This window comes from Balaenoptera physalus, assembly GCF_965194825.1.
Source record: "Balaenoptera physalus genome assembly, chromosome: 1".
Taxonomy (NCBI): domain Eukaryota; kingdom Metazoa; phylum Chordata; class Mammalia; order Artiodactyla; family Balaenopteridae; genus Balaenoptera; species Balaenoptera physalus.
This window is the reverse complement of record NC_138882.1, coordinates 35,731,996-35,749,523: the sequence shown is the minus strand read 5'-3', so window position 1 is coordinate 35,749,523 and position 17,528 is coordinate 35,731,996. Positions and strand designations below refer to the sequence as shown.

Sequence of the window (17,528 nt, the reverse complement as noted above, 5' to 3'; positions counted from 1 at the left end):
ATTTCTTTTCATTCTTTTTTCTTTAGTCTGTTCCGCAGCAGTGAATTCCATCATTCTGTCTTCCAGGTCACTTATCCGTTCTTCTGCCTCAGTTATTCTGCTATTGATTCCTTCTAGTGTAGTTTTCATTTCAGTTATTGTATTGTTCATCTCTGTTTGTTTGTTCTTTAATTCTTCTAGGTCTTTGTTAATCATTTCTTGCATCTTCTCAATCTTTGCCTCCATTCTTATTCCGAGGTCCTGGATCATCTTCACTATCATTATTCTGAATTCTTTTTCTGGAAGGTTGCCTATCTCCACTTCATTTAGTTGTTTTTCTGGAGTTTTTTCTTGTTCCTTCATCTGATATATAGCCCTCTGCCTTTTCATCTTGTCTATCTTTCTGTAACTGTGGGTTTTCGTCCACAGGCTGCAGGATTGTAATTTTTCTTGCTTCTGCTGTCTGCCCTCTGGTGGTTGAGGCTATCTAAGAGGCTTGATGGGAGGCTCTGGTGGTGGGTAGAGCTGACTGTTGCTGTGTCGGACAGAGTTCCGTAACACTTTCACACAAATTGTTGTTTTAACTGAAACCTCCTATGCCAATCATCTAGACCAGAGCCTGGAACATACTATGCACAACCTCCCTTTTTCCTCCTCCCCATTTCCAGTATTCTGGAATGTGTGGCAGTAGCTTTTATCCTCTAAAATGTGGCCAGAGCTCCTGTAGCCAGTGTCTGAGCATTATCCCCAACCAAACTCTCAGAGTCAGCCTGCAGCTTACCAGGGCTTTGAGCTGGGCCTCCAAGTACTAGAGTAAGTTGTAGGGACTTGCCTTACCCCCATGCCTACCACCCTGGAATCTGTGAAAAGAGATTCTCCCCACTCACCTTTCTGATACTGCTAGTAATTTTGTAAGACAATGCCTGCCCCAGCCCCTCACTGGAGCCCCAGCTCTGATTCTTGTCCTGGTACTGGTGGCTGAAGCCCAGGAGAGCCGGGACTTAATTCAAGGAAAGATATCAGATGTGCAAAAACCTGTGAAAAAGCTAAGACAGCTCCACTGAAGGGGGCTTGCTGGGCAGGAACCAGCTCCTCACACACGTCAGTTTCATACTCTTCTATCAAAAGACTCTCTAAGGCAGTGAGAGTGACCCTTGGCCAGATAATCCCTGACCCCCAAGTTTAGAGTATAACCCAGAGCAAGTGACTATAAATAAAAACACTTCTTTCAGTCTTCTCTTCCTTCCTTAAAATTTGTTCAAATTTTACATTTTACTATAGTTTACTTCAAAATATATTTCCCTAAATGCTTTTAGTAAAATTTACACTCCAGCAAGATATACCATGTTGATCCTTTACCTTCACTTGTCCTCAGCCCAGTGTTCATGTCCCTTGGAGTCACTGCATCATTCCCTTTCATTCCTGTACAACCCCATGTGATACGAACTATTATATGGACTGACAGATGTGGAAACTGAGGTTGAGCGGCTACGCAGATTGCCCAAGGTAACTGGTTGAACTGAGATTCAGATCCTGGTCCATCTGGCTCTAAATCCTTATCCTGTAATCATCATGTAAGTAAGTAGTGGCTTCCCACCACCTAGTGATGGAACCTGTTGCTAAGGGATCTTGGCCACACAGGGAAATGAGCAAGGAGGGGGCATGATGAAGGAAGCCCTCTCCTAGGTAAAGAGACGGCGCTTTGGAGACTGTGGCTCATTGACTTCAGGAGTTACCACCGAATCAACCTAGCAAGATGCTGGGAGGCTGGAGAGATGCTTCAACAAATAACATGGGACCAGTTTGGGACTGGCTTGGGAATCCTTCTCATATTGCCCTGGCCTCGAGGACAGAGAGCCAAGACCAGACAGAAGCGGAGAGAGCCCCTTACCCCTGGTCAATGACCCTGAAAAGGGAAAGCTACTTTGTGAGCTGCAGTCAGTCATGAGCGCTGATTTCAGCCTGAAGTCCAGGGGTTCCCAGGAGAACTGAGGTCAAGGTGGCCCAGACCCAAGAAAAGAAAGACATGGACACTGTCTCAATCCATGTGTTCTCCAGAAGAGAGAAAGAGGGACCCCCTACTAGAAGGACACACAAGTGCCGTGTATAATCCTGGAGATGCTGAGTGTGGAGGAGAGTGATATACGGGATTCCTGATAAGGAGGTAACGATCTAGGCCTGGGCACCCACTCCCTGCCGGAGACACCAGCTTGGCCTCAGCTTCAGGAGTCCTCTAGCCTCCATCGTGTAAATTCAGCACTGCTCCCTGCTTGGGGCAGGGATGTGACTTCTTGGTAGACTCATCTGGCCTATCTCCCCCGTAAGTAGGAGCTCCCCAATGGAAGGGTGTTGCAGACCCCTTCTCCTGGGCTCCTGATTCCTACAGCAGGACCCCCTACCCACTAGGCACTTATTCCACAGGATGGGCACTTTCCACGTCATCTGAGGACTGTTCCTACCACAGAGTCTGAGGGGCTGGTGTTCATATGGGTCACAGGTAGCTCAACTGTGTCAGCGGTCCAGAGTTAGCCACTGCCTGGCCAAGGAGATAAGGAGGTAAGGTGAGGAGAAGGAGGCCTTGGTCAATGGAGATGAGAAGACACAGCGATGTCTCCCTGAGGGAGTCTGGTGGTCCTTGTGACAGTCAGTGGGCACGTCTGCCTCCCCACTGGTCTGCAGTGGAGGAGGCCAATTCCGGTGCCAGCCCCAACTTGCTGTGTGATCCTGGGAGAGTCACTTAAACTCTCTGAGCCTCATCTTTCCTTCCACACTATAGTGAGGTGAATCCTGCATTTGGGAGAATGAACAGAAGTAAATCACTTCTGGTTCCCTGGAAGAAAAGAAGATGGAGAGAGACACAAACTGTTATGTGTTTCTATATCCCAGATAGGATCCAGTACAGAGGTGATATTTGATGTCACCAAACGTGGTGTGGGTGCCCAGGCTCATCAGCAGGGGGAGCCTGGCCTCTGTTTTGGTCCTTGAGCTGCCCTGGCTGGGAGGGGCTGGGGGTTGGGAAAGACAGGTGTTGCTCCAGGCACGGTATGTCCTTTGCAGCCCAGAAAAAGCACCTGGCGCACAGAGGTCTGAAATGGCTGATGGAGTTTGTTTCAAGCCATCATCTGACTTCTTCTGGGCGTGTCTGTTTGGAAGTAGCTGAGTGCAGAGAAGCCTGTGACTGGCAGTGTAGGGGATTCCCTGTGTGCCTCTGGGCTTTGTCCTGAGCTGTGGGAGGGGGCTTCTCTGGTCAGTTCATCTCAGGCTCCAGGCAGTGGCCAGGCCGGACATTTCCTATGCTTGGAGAGGGTGCTACTGGTGCTGCGGAAGAGTCCAGAACCACTCACCTCCTTGTCCAGCCCAGAAAGGAGTTATTCTGTAGGCCCTGCAAGAGGATGAACCCACTTGGCCAGCCTCTGGAGACAGTCCTTGGAGGCAGCCCAGCCCCTGACCTCTGCAGCAACCCCCCACCCTCTGCTCCTTCCTGCTCTCCAAGTCAGCGTGGGCCCAGGAAAGAGGAAGTCTCCCTTGCTTCTCTGGCCAGAGGAAAGGAGCCAAGGGGTTGCAAAACAACCCTCAGGTTCTTGGACAAGAGGGCAAAACAAAACAAAACACAAAACAAAAAGCTCAGTCAGATCACTGTCTTACCCAGAGGCAAGTCATTGCTCAAGTCAAGTCAGCCAGCCTGGCCTCTGTCACCTGCTGAGCCCCAGAAATGGACTTGCCCAGGTGGGTGGTCTGATGGGGGCAGGGGCGGGGGGAGCATAGCCTCTACCCTGGAGCTCCTGGCCTGAGGGAGAGATACTGTCCTCCCCTCTGGAAACCACAGGAGAGAACAGCTTGCAGAATGATATTCCACCAAGGATAAATCAGGCTGTTTCCAGAGGGGCCTGTGGCCATACAGGGCAATGAAGATGAACTTTAACCACAAGGTAGACAAATTGCTGAGTCCCTTCCCACGGCCCAGTCAGCAGTTCTCATCTAGCTTCCTGACTGCCCAGGGTATCCCCTTTTAAACACTTACCGAAGGGCCACTGGGGCCCATCCTTTCCAAGTTGACGAGGGTATAGACAAGGAGCTTGCAGAGCAGGATGGGTGCTGGACAATCCCCACGCAGTGACAAGCCCTGAAGGAGTCTCTGCCTAGAGAGAGGTGTCGAGCCTGCCCTCCCAGAGCCCGAAGGAAGTGACATTCACACTGAGTAGTAAGGAGGCGGAAAAATAATCTACGTAGAGCATGGCGCCACTGCAATTCCCGCCCTGAAGGGTCCCAGGGCAAGTGGCCAGGCAGGCACACACAGCTGGCAGTGATAACTCAGGGAAGACCACAAAGCACTTTAGTTCACTGAGTTATTTCACATACCTTTATTCTGAGAGGTAGATCAGAAAATGAAGCTCAGAGAAGTTAAATAACTAACCCCAGGACACACAGCAAGGAGCTCTGATTCCACATTCCAAGCCTTAACTAGTTCTTTAGGTAGCCTCTGTCCCACCACCACTCCAACTCCCAGAGGCAGAACCTTGTTGAAAACAACAGGGCCTGTCTTAGCTTGACAGGTCTAGAACTTGGTTTTTTGTTTTTTTCAGGTCACCAGAGTTGGTTCACATCTGGAGGCTCATGCCAACCAAACACACAGGAGGTGGATGGGCAAACAGAAAACCAATATGTTCATTTACAGGGAGTGTGGGTTTGTCATTAAGGCTGGTGTTGTCAATTTGCTGGAGCCACCCATTCCCCCCTGGTGATGCCCACGAATGCAGAGCCTGAGCAAAGGGAGCCAGCCCGTCCTGAAGGACTTCTCACCCATCAGACCAGGTGAGAGAGATGCAGGACACTCTGGGAAGCATGAGGAAAGGTGGCTCTGGAACGACCTGAATTGGAATCTCAGCTCTACCAGTCTCTGACTGTGTGTCCCTGGCAGGTTACTTAAGCCTCAGCTTCTTCATCTGCTAGATGGAGATAATCATAGAACAACCCAGAATTGATGGGAGAAGAGACAGAGATGATATGTGTATGATGACGCAAAATAAAAGTTATTTATTAATTGTTATTCAGGGTGGCTCGCGACTTCCCTGCCCCTGCAGAAGGTATATTCACAACAGTTTCCCTTTAGGAGCAGATCATCCTCACCCCAGTCAGTGCTGGATCCACTTAAATTCTTGCTCTCTCGCCGAGCCCTTCTTTTACAGTGTCTCTCCAGTTAGGAGCCTGAGCAAGTCACTGGCTTACAACTTTATCTCGTGACACTCTTCTCCTGAGGATGCCAATCACGCAGCTTGATGGAAACATTCTCTATTCTTCGAGGAGATCTGAAGACACTAGTTCACTTCCCTCAACCTACGTCCTCCCTTACAGGGTCATTATCCAAGAAGACAGGCTTCCAAGACCAAGCCCTGGTTGATGCTACCGTGTGTGGGCTTCCCCTTGTGGGACCCGTTTCCTCGCCTGTCAGTTGGGGCACACCTCCCAACAGAGTTGTCAGGGGGATTAAACTTGAAATGTATGTGACACCTTGTCCAGCATGTGGGGGATCTTAATAAATGGTAACTGCTTTGTCATTTTGATAGTGATGCGGGTTTTACAAGCTTCAAGTTCAGAGATCTTGTCTAGGTAACCATGGTGTAACTGGAGTGTATTAATGACAAGACCTTACAAGTGAATTGCTGTTAGAGCCCATGGGTGGAAAAGGTGAACTTCACAAACAGGATGATAGGGGAGGTTCCCTGTGGGCATTTGAACCAGGTCTGCTCAGGCCCCTCCCCTCGTATGTCCTCTCCCCATCAGTGTCCAAGATCCTGCTCATCCCCCTTTCAGAGCGTCCACTCGGCACACAGTGTGATCTGAGGAAAGGGGACAGGATGGAGGGCGCCCTGCAGAGTGGTCTGCTCCCTGACCACCACCCCACCCCAGAGTGTTTCTAACCTGGAGACCTGAGGGCTCTCCAGGAGTCTGGAGATTTGGGGTCAGGTGGGTAGAAAAGAAGCTTGGGCAGGGAGACTGAGGCCTTTCTGAAGAGCTTTTCTTCTCCCCGATGGCCCCCTCCCTGCCTCTACCCCCACTCCACACTCTCTGTACACAAACCCCTGGGGGAGGCAAGCAGTCCCAAAACAGGTCTTCTCAGGGACACCCACTTAGGCACGCCCTCCAAGAAAGCACACTCACGCCTGCTCCCCATCCTGCTGCGGTTTGGAGCCTGCGGGGGGATGGATCAGATTGGACAATGATGGCTCCTGTGCTTGGGTTGCACACATCTGACAAGAGCAGTCCTGTGGGGCAGGCAGAGCAGATGTTTGGGGTGAGAGGAGTTGTTTGGTTTTTTTTCTCATTTCAGAAACTTTTATTAATAGTCCCTAAACCACAAGAGTCAAAAGGGGTTTTTTTGAAAAGTACTAAACGTATAATGACATATCGAGCATTTAATTAAAATTCTACCAGATTCTAGACTGTTCAACCATCTCAATTTCCTAACGCTGTGAGTTTTACTGCCTTCTTCGTTTTCACAGGTGCTGTGCTCTTGCTTAGGGGAAGGGCAGTCTATACTGTGGTATAGACTCTGTACTTGAACATTTGGGTAACACAGAGATTTGCCCTGGGACTTCCCTGGTGGTCCAGTGATAAAGAATCCGCCGTACAATGCAGGGGACGCGGGGTCGATCCCTGATCAGGGAACTAAGATCCCACATGCCACAGGGCAACTAAGCCCGTGTGCCACAACTACTGAGCTCGGCACCTCAACTAGAGAACACAAACTACAGAGCCCACGCACCCTGGAGCCCGCGCCACAACTAGAGAGGTGCCTGAGCGCCGCAACGAAGAGTCCACATGCCGCAACTAAGACCTGATGCAGCCAAAAATAAAATAAAATAAAATTTAAAAATAATAAATAAATCTTTAAAAAAGAAAAAAAAGATTTGCCCTATACCAGCCTCCACATGGAGGCAACTGTCTTCCAACCCAAAGTCAGTACAAACGAAGGAATTTGAATTTAACCTTAGTGTTAAAGTGATGGCCTTATTCAGATATTAAAGTCTCACATCATTGATCAAAAGCTTTCATTACACTGCAGTAGCCCTTCACTGATGCTGGGAATGCAGAGAGGCAGCAAAGTGTGGTTAGAACCACACTCCTAGGTCCAAATCCTGGGTAGGAGAGTGACTTGGGTCAGTTACCTAACCTCGCTGTGTCTTGGATTCACCATCTGTAAAATGGGGAGCAGAATTTTTATTCTAATTTAAAATTTTTATTGAGGTATAATTGACATATAACGTTTTAGTTTTAGGTACACAACATAATGATTTGGTATTTGTATAGACTGTGAAATGATTACCACATCCATCACCATACATAGATAGTTACAAAAAAATTTTTTCTTGTGATAACACTTAAGATCTACTTTCTTAGCAACTTTCAAATATGCAATACAGTGTTATTAACTGTAGTCTCCATGCTGCACATTAATCTCCATGACTTATTAATTTTATAACCTTTTGACCCCCTTCACCCACTTTGCCCCCCCACCCCACCCCGCCTCTGACAACCACCAACCGGTTCTCTGTGTCTTTGAGCTTGGTTCTCTGTTCTTGTTTTTGTTTTTTTAGATTCCACATGTAAGTGAGATCACACGGAGGCAGATGTTTTTATTCCCATTTTATAGATCAGGAGATTGGGGCCCAAAGGGAAGGGACCATATCCCTCACTCTAAAGTCATGTGGAGAATGGAACTCAGCTGTCTCCCAAGGCAGGCACAGTCTCTGCTGGCTCCTGATGAGCCAGATGTCCAAGGAAGGCCGCTTGACTGATATGTGGCTCAGCTTAGCTGCCCAGTGAGATATGCCAAGCCCTAGTGCTCCAGAGGGCAGGTAGGTGGCCAGCCCTCCCCCACCCAGGCCCCGACACTGAGACAGGGCTCAGCCTCGAGAAGAGCTGACAGAAACCTGGGTCCCCCGTTGGCCTGGAACAGAAGGGGTTTGAAGGCTCTTAGGGAGGGACCATCACTCTGAGAATCCCTGTACAGAGTCTGAGTTTTTCTTGTTTCTCTGTCCCTCTGTTTTTTTGTTTTTCTCCAGGGCTGACAAGAAGGGGGAGAAGCTGATACAAATTTCTGAGCTGGGGATGTGGAAGGGGAACTGGGCTGGACTCCAGTGCATATCAACATTAATTCTGTGTACCAGTTTAACAGGTCTGCCCTAGCTGGGGCCTTGAAGATTGTCATGGTTGAGAACATTTGGTTGCACCATCTCTCTGTTTCTGTTTCCTGTTTCTTATGTCTGTCTTTATCTCTTCTCATATATATAAATATACATATATGTGTATCTATACATATATATGTGTGTGTGTGTATATATATATATATATATATATACACACACACACACACATATGTATATACATATATATAATGTTTTTCTCTGTCTCTGTCTCTAACCACTAATCTGACTTGAAGGATCACAAGGTGGATGGGACAAGAGTCTTATACATTCACTACCAAAATGGTCCTTGAACCATTGGATGTGGGTCAGGTTTTCAAATAAACTCCCACTTCTCACCCCTAGGGAGTCAGTCCACACTTAGCTTGGATCTGACAGTTTCCATATTTCCTCCTTTGGCCAAACTCACATCCTTTGTGCTGCAGTTTGGACACTCACTTTAGTGTCCTAGGGGAATAATGATAAGACAGAGGTCAGATCCTGGCCCTGCCTGCTGGGTAGTGAAATTTGGTGCTTTATAAGCCTTGCCAGGAGGAGGAAAGAAAGCAGCAGAGGCAGCTCAGGGAGTGTGGCAGGATGCTGTCATGACCCTGTGTGAGATTCCAGTCAAGTGCTGGGTATATTTATAGATACACACACAGAGACACACACGCATGGGAAAGTACTGTTTGTTTCCTGGAAACGTGTGCCCGTTCTCGCATTCTTACCAGATTTCCCAGGTCGTGTCATCCTGAAACAGGGAAAAATATGTCCTTTTCTCCCTGGCATCCACCTGCGACATGAAGAGGGATCTTTGGAAAACAGATCTGAGCCCTTCTCTCCCCTTTGGAAGACTGCAGGGATTTCCCCTTGTCCTCAGGGTAAGCTTTTTCCTACACACCTGACTGCCCAGCTAACTACTCCAGCTCCTCTCCTGCCTCCCAGGCCTCCCTGAACTCCTCCGAAAGCAAAGCACTCTACGTCCAATCCTCTGAGTGTCCCAGACCCCATTATACTTCTCTCCTTGGCACACGCTGTTCCCCCAGCCAGGAGTGCTTTTCCATCCCCTATTCTTCTGGCAGAGTCTTACTTGGTATCCAGATCCAGCCCACACATCACCTCCTCTGGAGTGTCTTTTCTCACCTGTACCCAGTGGGCACAGTTACCCATTCCTCTGAGGGCTTAAGACTCTGTCCTCTTATCTCACTGTTGTATTTCTATTCATATCTGTCTCTTCCTCCAAACCATATGCTTTCCAAGGTCAAGAACTGTCTCTTACTCATTTCTGCCTCCCCAGCATCTAGGCCAGTGCCTGCTGCAGAGTAGATGTGCAATGGAGAGCTGTTGAATGAATGGATGAGATGTTTACAATGTAGCTGCTAAGAGCTCAGGGTCTGCTTTTGGTGGAAGGTTGGATTTAAATACCAGCTCCACCACTTGCTAGCCACAGGATTTTTCAAGTTGCTTAGACTCTCTATCAGTTTCCTAATCTGTAAGGTAGAATATAACAATAGAGCCTCATTTATATGATTACTGTGAAATTTTAATGATATTGCATACAAGGGATTTCCTATAGTACCTGGCATAGGCACATACTTTTTTTCTCACAACCCACGTTTTGTCTGTCAGCAAATCCTGTGGGCTCTTCCTTTAAAACATCCAGCCACTTCTTATCTTTCGACTGCTAACAGCCCAATTCAAACTACCATCATTTCCCACAGACATATTTTGGTGGCCTCTTCCCTGGCCTCCCTGCCTCCATCGTTGTCCCAATTATCTATTTTCAACACAGCTGCCAGAGGCGATCCCTTAAAAATATAAGTCAAATCAGGTCACTGCTCTGCCACAATTCCCCTTTGGCTTCCCTACCTCACTGAGAGTGAAAGCCCAAGTTCCCATTGTGGCCAACAAGGTTGCTGCTACCTCTGATTTGATCTCCTCACTTTCCACCTTGCTTTCCCAGCTTCAGCCACACTGGCCAACGTGCTATAACTCAGATCTGCCACATACCACCCTGCCCCAGTGCCTTTGTACTTGCCATTTTCTTGGCCTGAAATTCTATTTCTCCAGAAAGCCTCATGCCTCCCTGGCTTACTTAAAGTCTTCACTCAAAAGTCACCTGCTCCAGGAGACCTCCACTGGCCAGTCCATCTAAATTTTCAACATTATGCTCGCTGTTGACACTTTCTATCCCGCTTCCCTCTTTATTAGCCTTTATCATTAATAGAAATACATTTTTATTATCTATTCACCATCTGTTGCCCCCAGTAGAATATAAGCTCTAAGAGGGCAGAGATTTTGTCTGTTTTGCTCACTGCTGTACCACCAGCATCTAGAACTATGTCTGGCACAAAGTATGTGCTCAGTAAGTTCTTTGTTGAATAAACAGATCATCCCAAGAAGTTTTGCTAGACTATTTCCCTTCTGTTGCAAGAGCTAGGTGCCCTGAGACTGCAAAGATGAGAATTTAGATTGCTGTAAAATACTGGGACAACAGCATCTGGGCTGAGCTTGGGCCACTGCTCACTGGCCCTGGGCAGTTAGGACTGACAGAGGAGGCAGAACCCCAAAACATGCTTCTGTCCTCAGACTGGATTTCCCCCTTTTTCAGCCCAACCCAGCTGTGCCCTGCCCAGTAGAGGGTTTGGCTGGGAACTCCAAGCTCCTCCTTTTCTCTGGAGAGACAGGGATGGCATCTAGGCCTCAGGAAGAAGGAGTGGCATGAGAAGATGCCCCATTGATTGAGGGCTGGGTGATACTGCTGAAGCTGCCTTTTGTCCAGTTTTCTTGGGGTTCCCACAGGAACTTCCTCAGGAAAAAAATCAGTGCCATCCTTCTTGGACTTGGTTTCCCAAGAAAGCAACACTCCTCAGAGTGGGTCCATGGCATCACCTTTCTGGGCCTGGCCCCAGACTTGCTATCAGACTCTCTGAGGTTGGGCCTGGGCATCTGCAAGCTGCAGGTCTACCAGGAAATTCTTCCTTATACTCAAATGAGAGCCACCCATCAGAGAGTGACCTCCTTCGGGTGGGATTGTGACCTTCTCACAACCCAGCCACCTGCTCTCAAATTTCACGCCTTCCCCTGCTTTATTTTCCTCCTTAGCACTTAACACAGTGCAATCCAACATAGAATGTACCTAGTCCTCTTATTTATCCTGTTTATTATCTGACCTCCACCACCCCCTTGCCCACACCAGGAATGGACTTTTTGTCTGTTTTATTCATTATTGTATCCCCAATGCATAGAAAAATACCTGACACATAGTAAGTGCTTCATAAATAGTTGCTGAATTAGTAAATCCTTATCTAAAGCCCTCCATGGTAAGAGCTCGTTAGTGAGGGAGGGGAGGGCAGAGATAGTAACCCTCTTACAGTAAGATTACCCCTGCCCTCAGGAGACTCCCAGAGGCCACAGGCAGAGCCAGCCCTGAGAATTCCACCTGAGCTGCCTATGCACCTTTCACCTGCTGACCTAAATGTTGGACCACTTTGCACAGAGTAGGGATACACTGTGATGGGGCCTAAGACAAGCAGCACATTTTCCTCCCTCCCAAGACCTCCTCCCTTTTGCCTTTATAATTCCTACCCATACTATAGGCCCCTTTCCACCTAGCAGGCCCTCCCTTCTCCTCCTTCTCTGAGCTCTAAGGAGCACCAGGGGCCAGTCCCATCATCTGAGCACTCAATGGCCAGGTGGGGTGCTGCATTGTCAGTGGACCCTTCACAGACATCCTTCTTGCCTCCCTAAGTAGACTTTGAGTTTGCTGACAGTACAGACTCTGTCTTATTTACCTTGATCTGCCAGTATCTAGAGCATAGTAGGTGCCCAATGAGTCGTGAGTCTGTGGCTGTATGAAAGAAAAGTACATGGAATGCAGTTACATTCAAGGCTTGGCATATGCTAGGGCCCAGAGGGGACTGAACAGTGGAGTTTTCTTTACTGTGAAGCTCTATCATACGGGGATTAACTACGGACGGGGGACTCTACAGCAACATGCCTTGATGCTGGAACTAAATTGCCCACCTATTTCCTCTTACTACTACCTCCAGTAATAATAGCTCACATTTATGCACTGTTTGCTGTGTGCTAAGTGCTATTCTAAGCATTCCACAGGGATTATCTCATTTAATTCTCATAACATTTCAAGATAGGGACCATTATTATACATGTCACGTGCATTGCAGGATCAGGGCTATTTTGGGGATAAAGGCTATGAAGTGTTGGTGGGGAGGCCAAGCATGTGTGCTGAGAGGTCAATGAAGAGATCAGGAAGAGAGACTTCATCAGTGTGGAAACCCCAGGTACACATGAGGTAGCATGAGTTTTTCAGAGCAGAGAGACTCAGTTCCACCTCTGTCATGCTTTCAATCTTGATACCACCAAGTCTCAGGAATGTCATTCAGAATTTCCCAGCCTCTAGAAGTTCAACCTTCAAAAACCCAACCTAGGAATCAAGGGTCCAGGCTTTGTGAACATTTGTCTGATATGCTGGCCATTTTTGATCCATTCAACTGGCTTTCTTCTCATTTGAATTAGGAGTGAAATAAGTATGAAATCACCCTTCCCCATCCTTGTTTCTACTTGCCTCACACAGAAGTCTTCCTAAGAAAGCATCCTGGGCTTCCCTGGTGGCGCAGTGGTTAAGAATCCGCCTGCCAATGCAGGGGACACGGGTTCAAGCCCTGGTCCGGGAAGATCCTACATGCCGTGGAGCAACTAAGCCCGTGCGCCACAACTACTGAGGCTGTGTGCCCCAACTACTGAAGCCCGCGCGCCTAGAGCCCGTGCTCCGCGACAAGAGAAGCCACTGCAATGAGAAGCCTGTGCACCGCAACGAAGAGTAGCCCCCGCTCACCGCAACTAGAGAAAGCCTGCACGCAGCAACGAAGACCCAACACAGCCAAAAATAAATAAATAAATGAATAAAAATTTTTAAAAAAAGAAAGAAAGCATCCTGCCCTCTTTAACTCCCACCAAACAGGGAGCCCCTATAGGGCAGGGCCATGCAATCCAACTCCGTGGAACCTCTCTGCCCCTCCTTCCCCTCCTGCCCTGCCAACCCCAGGATCAGGAACCTCTCTTGATCCTCTGCCACTAATGGTGAGCCCCCGGGCCCACTCCCAAGCACCTCCCTCTGTCCTGAGAATATGCTCTCCGGGCTCCCAGCTGTGAGTGACATATCGGATACAGGGGCATGATGCTGCTGGGTAGAAAGAAGATGGGAAGGCAAGGAATGGTGACAGGGTGTGAGAAAGTCAGAGAGCAGGGGAAACTGGAGAAGGCAGCAAGTCCATTCCCCTCCCTCCCAGCTTGGAGGCTGGGTTATTAGACAAGGTCTGTAAACACCTGAGTGGTCTCTGGTGCTGTGTTTGAACCATGACTTTCTACTCTCCAAATAGACCTTGACTATCTGCTCCAGGCATTCCACAGGCACTGGGGGAGAGACTGGAACCTGTCCCTCCCTCTCAGGGTACTCTAGAGCCAGGACTCAGGGCTCATAGGTTAATGGCAGTGTTCTGCTGAAATATGGTTAGTGTGACCTTTGCAACATGCCTATGTCCCTGTTTTCCAACAGTTCATAACAATGACAAATATTGCTGCTTCCCCCCTGAAAATAAACAGAGATTCAGATGTCCAGGGGACACCAGAATGGGCTCAAAAGAAATCTGTGTTTAAACCCTACAGAAATTCATCCACTCACCCCCCACCTCCCCCATGTTTTGGGTCTCCCAGGGAGGCTCTGTGAAAGGGCAGTGGAAAGATCCCGCATACTCGCGGCTGGAGATGGCTGAGAAGAGGCAGAGTCGAGGAGAATGAGGTCAGAGCTATACAAACATGCACTTGGGTGTTCTGTCCCCACTATAGTGTGTTTCCCGTGCCACTCTCCATGTCTCCTGCCCTCTCATACCTTTCACTCCAATAATCTCTCTTCCCTCTGCATAGCAGAGGGGTGACTGAAGAATCTGCCATCTGCTGCCTCCTCCGATACCCAGGTCCCTGTGCCAGGGTAATCTAAACAACTTGGGTAACTGAGATAAGATTCTTGCTGCCATTAAACATTGACAGGTCATAGCATGGTACTCGGTTGCAGTGAAACTCCCTGGCTAGTCTGCAGGGAGACAGGGAGACCACAGCAGTGGGCCATTAAAAATGGATGGAAACCAACCCACTGAAGAAAGAGCTTGTCTCTCAAAGTGGCAGTTCTCCTGTTGGCCAGAGGGAGGGAACGGGAGGACTTAGCAAAGGCCAGCAGGGCTCAAACTGAGCAGTTTTCAGAGTTGCAACTACTCCTTCCCTTCGCATTCTGTCAGTTGGACAGAAAGAACATGGGCTCTAGAGTCAGGCAGACTTGAATTTAAGTCTCAGTTTGACCCCCTAGTGTGTCTTAAGCACCCTGAATTTTAGCCTGTTCGTCTATAAAACGGGCTTAATACTTACTCTAAAGATTGTTATAAGGGTGAAATGAAATAGCATATATAAGATATCCAGCACAGAGTTTGGCCAAAAGAGGTCATTATTAAAGGTTAATCCTCCTTCCCCTTCCTCCTGGAGGTAGGTGAGTTTCTTCCCAGGGAAGAAGTCTCCCCAGGGACACCCTCTCTGGCCTGGTGGGATATTTTCCCTGACCCAGAAACCCTGGTCTCATTACAGTTTGCTTGTCTGTCTTACCCCACCAGTCTGGAAGCACCTTGAAAACAGCTGTCTCAGGTACCACTGACTTTCCAGTACCCAGCTCAATGTCTGGCATATAATTGTTGTTCGGAGAACTTCATTTCATAATAGCAGAGAAATAGATTAGAAGGCTTCTTAAGTAAGGTCCTTTCTCATAATAACAGTATTCATTGAACCCCAAGTGTTATGTACCCGTTACCTCATTAGTCACAAACAATCCTATATGATAGAAACTCTTGTAATTCCCACTTTACAGATGAGGAAGTTGAGGCACAGAGAATATTAGGTTACTTGCTCAAGCTAAGGTTTGAAGCTAAGCAGTTTGGCACAGCAGCCTGAACCCCGACCCCTCGTTACGCAGTTCTGACTCTATTAGAGAACACCACTCTGGAGAGCTTGTTGGGTGAGGAGGAACCCTTGTTACAATGATTGACCCCAGGGAAATTTCTCTGGACCTTTGGAGGGAGATTCAAAACCCCTCTCCATCCCAGTTCTAGGTCTGCTTGATAAGCCAGGAATAACACTATCCTGTTGCCTTCCAGAACCTTCTGCTCCCTGGGGCAGCAGGGAATTTATTTGGCCAGGGGTTCACACCTCAGAGGCTCATCTGCCTCAGCAACTAGGGGTAGCTCCCTGATGGCAGTGCCAGCCAGCTTTCAGACAGGAAGCTCCTCTGCCACACCTGTGAGAGGTGAGAAGGGCTGGGAGGGACGGTCTGCAGAGCTGGAACCATGAGACCTTTATCCTCAAAAATAAAGGGACTCCCCTGTTCCCTCTCCTCAGGGCTTGGCTCTGCTCGGTTTTCTGGGCTCCTCCTGCAGGCAGCTGCCTTTTTGAATGCCCAGTGAATCCCAAATTAGCTTGATTCATATGAGGAAAATACACAAAACCCCTCTACAGCCAGAGAGTGAGTTGTCTATGAAGACTTATGTGTTAAAAATAAAGTTTTACCCTAAGAAGCCATCTGGCTGTGTGCCCTCTCCCAAATCCACGCTTCCATTCAGTACACTTGTTACTCTGTGCTGTGGGGGAACAAAGAGGTACCGGCTGTGGATCAAGAGGGAATGAGCTTAAGTTCTCAAGATGCTGAGAAGGGGGCAGAAGCAGATAAGACAAGCACAGAAAGCATGGAAAAAAACTTGAGGGTATTTCCCACCCCCACAAGCAACAGGCACTGCTCTCTGTGGTACAATTTGGGTAAGTAAGCCCTGAGGACACAGTGGGATGCACTCAGCTGCCCAAGGAGGGGAGGCTTGATGTGATGTCTGAGGAAGGCATCTGCCTTGTGGAGATGGCTGCTGGTGGTGACCTGGGCTCTGGGTGGTGGTAGGTAGAAGTAATGGCACGCACAGTCGCACTGTTTACAACGCACCTTCACAACCACATCTCACCTGATCCTGATGACCACTCTGTAAGCAGGCTCCCCCACCCTCACTTCTCAGATGAGGAAACTGAGGCTCAGAGAAGTTTCTGAGTGGCCGTGAACTCAAGTGGCTTCTGACTCAAGTTCTTTCCCTTACGTGGCAGTTTGCCTGGGGAAGTCATGCAAAATCTCACGGAGCGGGAAACCCTGACTTCTACAGAGGCAGCTTCCTCCCAATCTTGGGCAAGGCCCACTGCAGATGCAGAGTCATAGTGGTAAAAAGTGAGTGTGCAGGGGGGCCACACTGATGAGGGCTGCTGCCTGGACAGCAGCAGGAGCAGCCAGGGGTACTCAGGGGCAGCGCTGGGACCAGGCTGCCCACCCAGGATGGGTGTGGCTCAACGCCCCAGAGAGAGGGGTGGGGCTACGGCTGGCCTAGGGGCTGCTGCCCTGTGCCCAGGAGTGGGGGTCTAGCCCGAGGGAAGCCTGACTGAGCCCAGGTCTTTTGTGGCCAGAGGTAAGAGTAAGATAAACAAGTCTCTTATTTTTAAACCAAAGAGAGGACAGGGGTTCTTTGTTTCCACAAATCAACAGGAGAGGAAATGGGTTGTGTGTGGGTGTTGGGGGCAGGGGGATGGAGGGCGGTTTAGAGCTCTAGCTGTGAGGAAGTGGAACTAGTTACCAAAGGACTTCCCTGTTACCCAGAACACTTGCTCTCCTCCTGGGAGGAATGGAGTAGCAGGGGCTAGAGGCTTGCAGAGGTTTCTCCCAGCCCTGGGAACCTAGAGTAAAACCAGTTAGCACAATGTCACCCTGAGAAGATGGGGGTGATCTCGGGCTTTCTGTGATGGGAACAGCAGGAATCCTTGAGTCTGAGCAGTGCCAGGACTTGGTTCCCCTCCTTCACTCCTTCTGCCCTCCTCTCTTTCTCAACCTCCCAGAGGACAGAGACTGCTTCCCCAGATTCTACTGGGGCCACCTCCTTCTGGTCCCATCACTAAGATAGACAAAAGGGAACTAGCTTTTATTGAGCTCCAACTGCATGCCCTGTCCTGGGCTTGGCACTGCAGTCATGAAATGAAATGAAAAAGGACATATTTTCCTCCCTGAGGGGAAAAGGAGAATTACTAGATTAAAGGAAAGCCATCAACAGAGCTATAAGCAAAGGTGGCGGGGCAGGGTGGGGGTTGGGGGTAGGCATAGGAGCTGAGGCTGAGACAGTTTTCAGTCTTTCCACAAACTTTTTATTCCCTTAACTTTCACAAAAAGGGAAGCCAGCCAGAAAGGATTCTCCCCATTTTAGTGATAAGAAGTTTGAGGCCCCAGTA

At 48.7% G+C, this 17,528-nt stretch overlaps 1 long non-coding RNA gene across 1 annotated transcript; it reads left to right on the top strand.

Annotated features, from left to right (window-relative positions):
* The first annotated feature begins 550 nt into the window (after positions 1 to 550).
* Positions 551 to 17,272, top strand: LOC309654971. Its single transcript, XR_014260530.1, has 3 exons — positions 551 to 3,705; positions 4,563 to 9,043; positions 12,760 to 17,272. It is a non-coding gene; the product is annotated as an uncharacterized lncRNA (long non-coding RNA).
* The last annotated feature ends 256 nt before the right edge of the window (positions 17,273 to 17,528 follow it).